This window comes from Cryptomeria japonica, chromosome 5, assembly GCF_030272615.1.
Source record: "Cryptomeria japonica chromosome 5, Sugi_1.0, whole genome shotgun sequence".
In the NCBI taxonomy this organism is placed as follows: Eukaryota; Viridiplantae; Streptophyta; class Pinopsida; order Cupressales; family Cupressaceae; genus Cryptomeria; species Cryptomeria japonica.
In genome coordinates this window covers 326,337,140-326,346,749 of record NC_081409.1, presented here as the reverse complement: position 1 = coordinate 326,346,749, position 9,610 = coordinate 326,337,140, and positions in this window count along the sequence as shown.

Genomic DNA, 9,610 nt, shown 5'->3' with positions numbered 1-9,610 from the left:
CTAGTGTGATGATTAGTTTTTCTAGTGGTTTTGTATTACAGAGTTGTGATTTCTGGATTGTATTGCTTTAAAATTAATTCTTTATGTTGTACGAATTTTGGAGAGTGTTTGGGATGTTCACGTGTTTCCTCAGTTCAGATGGTTCATGATTTGGAACTTCACAAATGTATCTTTTAGTTTGTTGTTGGTGATCTTGAGCTTTGATAATGAAATAATAAATAATAAATAATAAATATTCTTGTTATCTGAGTTGTTGCAGTTGTTGCAGAGGTATTTGTGTTGCTTGTTGATGTTCTTTGATTGTGTCCTATGCATTTTGTTGGTCCACATTGATCGCGGTGCACGCTATTGAATATTTTATTGGTTCAGTGGTATTCTTTGTGTTATACAACTTTGTGGCCAACCGGATGGTTGTTGCATGTTGCAGATGATCTTGGTGAGATATTTGGTGGTATTGCATGTTTGAGGATTTGATTTGGGTCCATTCTATGTCCTTGTTGACATTTTTTTGGTTTGTATATGGATTTATGTATCATGTGATTTAATTTTGTAATTAAATCTTATGTTTTGAGTCGACCTTGAGGTTAAGGTTGATTATTTGTATAAATAAGTCTTGTAATCATGTAAGATATGTTTTTGTGGTTGTGTCTATGATCTGTAAGATTATTGTATGTATAAACAAGAAAATTGATCTTTCGGTAGTGGAGATGAGTAGAGAAGCCTTATTGTGCAGACAATTTGCTTAAGCAAAAATGTGACCAGACATTTGGAGATGCTATTCTTTTAGTTCATGTAATCTGGATTTTTCTCTAATCTTTATAAGTCAGTGAGCCTTCCTATGGTTGTATCCCTTTTTTGTTATGAGAAGTGAGCTCCAGGAAGTGTTCCTAAATGCATGTGCATTCCCCATTGTAATATTTACACATACTATTGCAAAGTATCATCATATTATGGGTAGGTTCCCACTATGTTTTTTCCCTTAATCGGGTTTTTGACATAAACAATCTATGTGTTATGTGTACTATTGATGTGGTGTTTATCTTTTTTATTGTTGTTCTTGATCCAATTTGAAGTAGAGGTTAACTTGTTTAAGTTTGGTGAAAACTTATTCACCTCCCCTCTAAATTTTCCTACATTGTTGTTGTCAATAGTTTGATACAAACAAAAACTATTAAACTAAGATACTATTCACTAGAATAGTCACTTGAAGAAATTATACAGTTTTTGGACCAAGAAGAAAGTCACAAATCCTCTAGAAACATAACATACCATCAATACTTGCCATCCATAACACCTTTAGATAGTTTCCACACATCTTCATAAAATCTATACATACTTTCACCATGTGCACACAACCAAACTACTTCTAAGCAAATAAGTTGACAACAATTATACACCCATTTCACATTGAACAAACGTAGCTAAAATATGAAACATTCTATATCACCTTATCAACATATTTTATCTACACAACCACTCAAATATATGAAAACTAAAGTGTACATACATCATTCTCAGATCATTTGGTACTCCTTTCAGTCATAATCAGAACCAACATTATATGCGTTATTCATCCATAAAGCTATTAGCCAACATATTGTTCGTCTCCATGTCATGATTCTCATATCCTAGTATAAACTTATATTTAAAACAATCTCTCCCTTTGTCATTGATGGCAACACTTCTCCTCCTTTGACATCAAAGACAAAGGGAAACACTACTTGCCATGTTATTTATATACATCTGTAGCTGCCCCTATCAACAATAATCTATTAAAGAAGAGATCTCAAAACATAAAAGATTGGTGTATATATATGTATCTTCAAAAATAAACCATCCAATAGTTGTCCATAAAACCAACATATCTTATGTTCTTTTACCAAGCCAAATATCCTTGTATTGTTTCTTAAGACCTACAAGAGAAGAATCCAATGAATGAATAGTGGAAAAAAGAATTCTAATATGACACTCACACTAAAGATATAAATCTACTGCAACATAAAAAATATTAGGTTCCTACACATTTTGGTCTACCTTTTCAACATCTATAAGTAACTTGATCAAATAAGACATTTGCAACACCATTGTATCTTTTAAGATTACAAAATTGTCTCTTGTATTCATCTCTTTTTCCTTTTCGATGAGATAATTGTAAATGAAGTTCTCAAATCTTAGATCTTACAACACTATTATCATCTTTGTAAATATTAAAGGCTAACTTAGTGAGTTGAGCCTCAATTGAGTCTATCTCTTCCTTAAACTCTTTAGTAGCAACTAGACATTTCAAATAATAGTAGTATACCCACACAAAATCATCAACAACCTTTTTAAAATTCTCCAAATTTATCTTGAATCTTTGATGTGCCCTTACACATTACTTTGTCGCCCATTAGCCAGGTTTTCCTCTAAATCACTACTATCATCACCTTCTGAAGCCATGCTTTAAATAAGAATCTCCACTAACACTTTTGAAAGAAAGTCAACAATGTCAATAGGAACTAGGTTGTTCTAGATCATATTTTTAACAAATGCTTGCTCAATAGCCTCCTGATCATACGAGGTACTATAGGGAAAAAAATATCTTTGTCTTTTCGACCAATAGGATTCCCAATTATGTTAAGTACTTTGACAAAATCAAGTGAATTTTCTCCAGATGAAGTAAGAAAAGCCATCAATCATTTATTCCTTCTCTAGTTCACCTTCATCACTCCCCATAATTATAGTGTCTATACTTTCCTTCTTAGTCAGACACATTCAAATTTCAATATATTAGTCCTATAGGAAGAAGCCTCTGTAGATAAAGTAGATAACTTTTTGACTCTTTTCACTTTTGAGGTACTTCCTTTTGAAGTCATGCCAACATCACCTTTAGTCTTTCCAATACAATTTATCAAGATTTCATCAAACATCACAAATATTTCTTCACTTGTATCCTTAGGCAGCTTGAGAATAATTTCTACAATATTCATATATTCATCCTTAGAGACTTCATAGGGAATCATGGAGACCCATCAAGTTTTTGACACTACTACCTCCATGAAACAATTATCCTTATCAACCATGAAGGTAATCTCATCTTTGTACCAATCCATAACATTCAAAGAAATCATATTTTTGATAAGTGTTCTCAAGATCCATGAAGAACTTACAAGATGCTTTATTATTATCATCCAACTTATCTAAATATTATTTGATTTGAGCATTATCAGTTATGTCTTTTCTCCAAACAACATTTTTCTTTTTAGGCAATGTATTTTAGAAATATAATACCAAACAAATAATAAGAGATCCATACCGAAAGGGTTACTTTTCATCCTTGTTCATTTAAATATTTTCTAGTAATTGCCACCTTAAGAGTTCACACAAATCATAGTCTTTATTCTCCTTTACCATTTGATAAGCAACATATATTGTTTTCGAGGAGGAAGATCCCTCCTTGTTTATGAAATAACCTTATATGAAATTCCCATTGTTGCATATCTTACACCTAGATCTATAATACTATCAATTGAAAGCACTCACTTGTTAGATACAACCCTAGTTAATCTATTCACTTCCTCATTCTTTACATATTTTAGAACTAGGACCTTTCCGATAGAACACATACTAGTTACATCTCTTAAGGTTTCTTTGGAAATAAAATATGGCACAAGATATTCTCGTGCATTCGACTTTAAACAAGCCTTCTTACTTCTTTTTTCAAGAACATAGGAAAACCACTCCATGTATCCAACCTCATATATCCTAGACTAGAATATTTTAATTTAAGCCTTTACAAATGATCAACTAGATGGGTTCTCGTAAAATCATTAATTTTTCTATGATCATATTTCATCCAATGGAACATGAATGTAATAGTGAATATCCTCCGTATGAACAACTTTGGTAGCAATAAGAGTAAAATACGAACAAGGTCTTCCACCAAGGGTATAAACAAACACTTCTTGAAAATAGTTTGAGGTTCATCTAGAGTACTGATATTATTATAATTTTCCTTTGAAATTGATTTACAAAGAAAAATATCTTTGTTTATTTGTAGCAATAACTCTACTCAAGTCATTCAAGTTTTTCACATTCGACAAATCCGTAAGTTTGCAAGTGACCAAAATAGACTTAAAAGGAATACATATATCTTTGTAACTTAGGGTTTACATTCAACTTAAATGTTCATTATTGTTTCCTCAAAAAAAAATGATATTCTATTTTTCCATAAAACCATAAAGAACACTCTGGATCACCAACCATCTGAGATCCTTCAAAAAAAGTATTCCTTACCTCTTCCATGTTGAGAGTACTTCAGCATCCAATTGCAAAAGGGGGCTTAATTTTTGCAATCAGTTATCCCCCTTAAATAATTTTATCTTCTTAGTTTCTAGAAGAGGAATCAACATCCATAATAGGTGTAGACCTGTTCTCAACATTTCCTTCAATATACTTTGTTTAACCATGTCATCTTCACCTTTTCTTTTTCTTCATTAGAATTGATCTTCTTCTTTAGATCCTTAGCTTTCTCCTTCTTTCCTCTAGTATTTAGCAATATGTCCTATCTCATCACAATTATAGCATACCAAACATTATTGTGGTCCACTCCCATTACCAGTCCTTTTGAACTTCATATTTGACCTACACTCAATAGCCTTGTGTCCAAAATTGTTGCAAGCATTAAAATATCCATTAAAAATTGAACAATTTTGTTATAATTGGCATTTCCATATCCATTCCACATAAATCGAGATAAATTAACAAAGGGCACACCTTTAATTAAGGACCCAAATATGAGTGTGATAATGTAATAAAGTGGAATTGTTGGCATTCTAATACTATTTTGTATGACCGGTAAATGGTATGGTTGTCATTGTTGTCAACATCATCTCCTTAGTCTTCATAGGCCATCGGCAATAAGTAGACCGGAAAGCAGTGAGTAGACCGACAAATAGTAAGAAGATCAGGTAATAGTGAGTAGATTGACACAGTCCATCAATAGTGAGTAGACCGAAAAATAGTAAGAAGACCGGGTAGTGGTGAGTAGATCAGCACAAAAGAGGTTCACTGACTAAGAAAAGAATAGACCGGTATACAAGAGGAAATCGGCTAGACAGGTTTTTGACCGGTACACCGAAAGAGTCGGTAATCGACAGACTGGTAACGTTCAGTTACAACTAGCTAAATTGAGAGTCTTCTCTTAGTCAACTAAAGGACTTATCAGCCTGTTTGACTATATTGACAGAGATTCTTGCATGATTTCAGAGGTGTAATTTAAGGCCTAACAACGAAATTTTGAAAGGTATGTTTTGGAGGGAAAGTTGGTGATAGACCAAAAGTGTCTATAAATACACATATCTAATTCTTGAGATGGTTGTTGTAAAGGTGAATTAAGATAATGTGAAAGTGGACACAGGGGGAGTTTTAATAGACTGCAGAGCAGAATGACAGAAGACCAGTAGAGTGAAGTTTCATAGAGTGGCAACTCAAGTGACAGAGGACCGACAATGTGATATTCAAGGATCAACAAATTGGCAGAAGGAAGAGTTGATTGCATTCAAGAGATCAGAGTTGTGTAGAATAGACATAACCAATGCAGATCTAGGGTGATGCTTCAGTGTGATCTGACCAGGCTAATGAGTAGTAGTTTTAGCATATCATCCATCTATTTCTTTCAAACAACTACAACTTAAATCCCTTAACTGGGTGGACTTTAATAGGTCCCATTGTAAAAATCCCTTAACCAGGTGACATCTTGATTGATGTTCTAATTCCTTTAACTAGGCTACCTTTCATAGGGTAAAGGCACTAACCGGCCTTGTTCAAAATTCCTTAACCGGGTGGCACCTAATAGTGTCTTTGAAATATCCTAACAGGGATGGCTCTTAACCGAGCGTACTTCAGAAGAGTACAATTTTTGTGAGTTCCTACTCACACTGTGGTTTTCTCCCTATTGGGTTTCCACAAGATAAATCTGTGTGTCTTTGTGTATCTTTTCATGTATGCTTAATCTTTTGTAGTAAATGTTTACATTGGTGAATGGTTAATTAGTTCAAACTTAAAGTAAAGTTTCAATTGGTGAAAACTGGTAATGTACTGATTCACCCCTCCCCTCTCAGTACCGGTTGGGACCAACAATTAGTATTAGAGCCCAGTTCCTCTGAAGTGAAGCTTGATAGCTTGAGGATAAAGATCGTGGAAGAGTACTAGTATCAAAAGCAGATTCATGAAGCCAATGAAATAATTGCTCAGCTGAAAGAGAGACTGAGAAAATCTCTTGCAAAAAGGAAGGAATTAGCTCACCTACTAAATGAGAGCTAGGATATCATAGATCAACTCTCTGAAAAGAGAGGATTTGAAGAAGTTGAAGAAGCAGTCTCAGAACTCATGGAAAAGAACAAGAAGTTGACCGAAGAAATTACTCATCTCAAAAGAGAACAAGAAGGTCAGGCCCTAAGAATGACTAAGATACTGGAAGCTAGCAGAAGTGCCGATGAAATAAAAAAGGGAGGCAGAAGAAGAACTATCAAAAGATGAAAGAGCCAAGAATCTTGTTGAAGATGCTCTGAGAGAAAATGATGCAATCATGATTGAGAAAGATGAAGAAATCTGAGTTCTAACTCAGGAGAATGAATATATACACAAACATCTGAATGACAATGGAGAAGAAAAGGAGAAGTTGATGAAAGAGATTGAACAACTCAAGAGTGAGTTGAAAACTGAGAATGAGAGAAATGAGAAGCTGAGAAAGTTCAATGAAAGATCTAAGAAGGTAGATAAACAGTTGAAATCTTAGAGAAGAACAAAGTATACAATCGACCTTGGTTACCCTGGTTCAGGTCCTATGGAAACTAGAGAATTTTCTAAATCCAAAAAGATGAAGGATGATAAAAGAAACCATCCAGAAGAAAAAGGTATGAAGTCTTCCAAATTCTCTTGTAATCATTGTGGTAAGTCAGGTCATAAGACCAATGATTGTAGAAACAAACTGGTTAGTCAAAAGAAGACTTACAACTTTGATGGTTATTGCCATAATTGTCATAAGTATGGCCACACTACTTATGAGTGCAGATCTCAATCTAGCAATATGTCAAATGGAAGGAGACTTACTGGACATTTCTTCACATGCAATAAGTTTGGACATAGATATGAAGAATGCAGATTCAAGACAAATGTATCAAGATCATCATTCAAAACGGCCAGTCCTAACAAAAGGAGTAATCAATTGAATGCCACCTATTTATTGTGTGGTAGTCTTGGTCATATTGCAGGAAACTACAAAATAAAAATGGGTTAGAGAAACAATTCAGGACCATGGAGGACAACTGGTATGGCATGCTTTAATTGCCATAAGATTGGCCACTTAGCTAGAGAATGCAGGAGTCGATCCTACAACCGGTCTATAGAAAAGTGATGGTATGATTAAAGAATAATTATCCAGTAAAATAATGAGAGGGGGGTGAATCAATATACTAAAAAATTGATACAAACTTCCCAATCTCAAATTCAAACTCACAAAGTAAACTTTCACTTATCAAGATCAATACTCAACGTCAACTGGTTAAGTGTTATAACAACTTAACAGTAAACAAATTCAATCTTGTAAACATCAAAATGCATAATCATATCTCATCATATTCAATGATTCAATGCTTCCAGTTATCATGCCTTAATCAAAAATTATTCAAATCAACAAATAAGATCATAACCACAAAAACATTCATTACTTGACACAAATGTTTATACGTGTGTAGCGTCGTAAATTGTACGCACTTGCTAGGGTGGTACAATTTCACACCTAGTTTAGCACCCGCCTTGGCGCATTTTGCATTTTGCATTGCATTTCCCCTTTAGCACTTAATTAATTAAATTATTTAGGTCTAAGGTTCTATTTTATCATCTCCCATATCATAAAGTTGGGCCCTTTTCATTAAAGTGTGCCCCTTTCATTTTATTCTTCCAATACATCATTTAATCTAAAACCCTAATTAGGTCCTATTTTGAACTTGGGGGCTTGATTTCGGGGGTCAAAACATCTCAAAATCAGCTGTAACTTCGGGATTCTCTCTAAAATCATCATATCCGACGACCTTGAAAATTTGGTGAAAAGTTGTCAGGACCATGGCGCCCGGCGTGCACATGGTCCCGAACATTTTTCCCAAAATTTTAGGAGCGTGATCCAATCATAAAATAAAGCTTAACCCCAAGATATTGGCGAGAGATTCAATCTCTAGGTCGGCCAAAAGTTGAAATTAAGACCTAGGGTTTCATATATAAGAGCTCTCCTTCTTCATTTGAAAGGATCGGAACTTTGGTTTCAAGGACCTTCTATGCAGAGAAAGAGCAGATCTTTGAAGACTTCAACAACATTCAACATCCATCAATCAAGCATCTATCAATTTCATTCATCCATTTAGGGCTTTGAAGGCATTGAAGAACAATAAGGGATCACCGACTGAAGATTGGCTTGTACCCCTCCCTTGGGGTTGGGTATGATTTCATGTTGTTTTCATGTCTTTGCATAAGCTTCATCATATCATTTGTATTCATGCTTTAGATCACTTTTCATCTTGATTTGGAGCACTTACATTATCATGTACAAGCAATTAGGGTTTACTTTCTAGGTTGCTCTAGTTTGCTTACTTGCATTTTAGGATCTTGCACACACACAAGGTCTGCACACACTACTTTTACAATACAACTTGGCTATTCATGGAGGTGGAAACCACCAAAGCCGGGGTTTGACTAAGGCAAAACCCTATATAGCCGGCCACCATACCTTTTCAGATATAAGTGCAGGTTTCGGGATTCGGACGACGCCGCAAGTTGCAGATTCGATGGAAGCAGACTGAGATAGAACAACACACCAAATTTCAGAGCAAAAGACCAGGACAGGGGCGTGGGGTGCCCTAATCCTTCCAGGACAGGGGCACTGGGTGCCCTGGTCCTTGGGACAGGGGCGCTGGGTACCCTGGTCCTTCTGTCAGACAGCAAGTTTCAGACAGCTTTTTCAGGTTGCAGAACAACAGTTTTAAGAGTAGTTTCAGGGGCAGAATTAGGACAGTGGCGCCCACGCCCCCATCTCAAACATTTCCACTCAGATTTTAACTCTGGGTACGCATTTACATTCTTGTCCTGTCCTTGTGTTTACAGCTTTCCATTGTTTAGTTTCAATTCTGCAATCTTGTTAGTAGTTCATACTTGCACTTTGGGGTTAGGAGTTGAACTTGCATCATTTTATCTTTCAATTACAACAAAGGAATAGAAATCCTAATAGGTAGCCCATGGCTCTCTCTTCCACAAAAGGAAGTAGCCAATTGTGTGATACCTCTAGGCTCTTTCGTATTCCGCAATGTGTGTCAAAAGGTAGGATTAGGGCATGTTAGCCTAGTCTCGCTTTTTCCCCTACACATTTTGGTGAACCCGATGTGAATTCCAATCTTCCCTAATTCCAATTTATGTCTTCAAATTTAAGTGTTTATGCTATTTCAAAATCAAATTTTTATTTACAAGTTTTAATTTCTTGCAAGATTCAAAAAATTCAAGAGGAAATTTTTGCTAAAACTCTAATTTTTCAATTCAAAGTTGAACTTGTGGATAGCTTAATTGGGATCAATAATTTCAAATC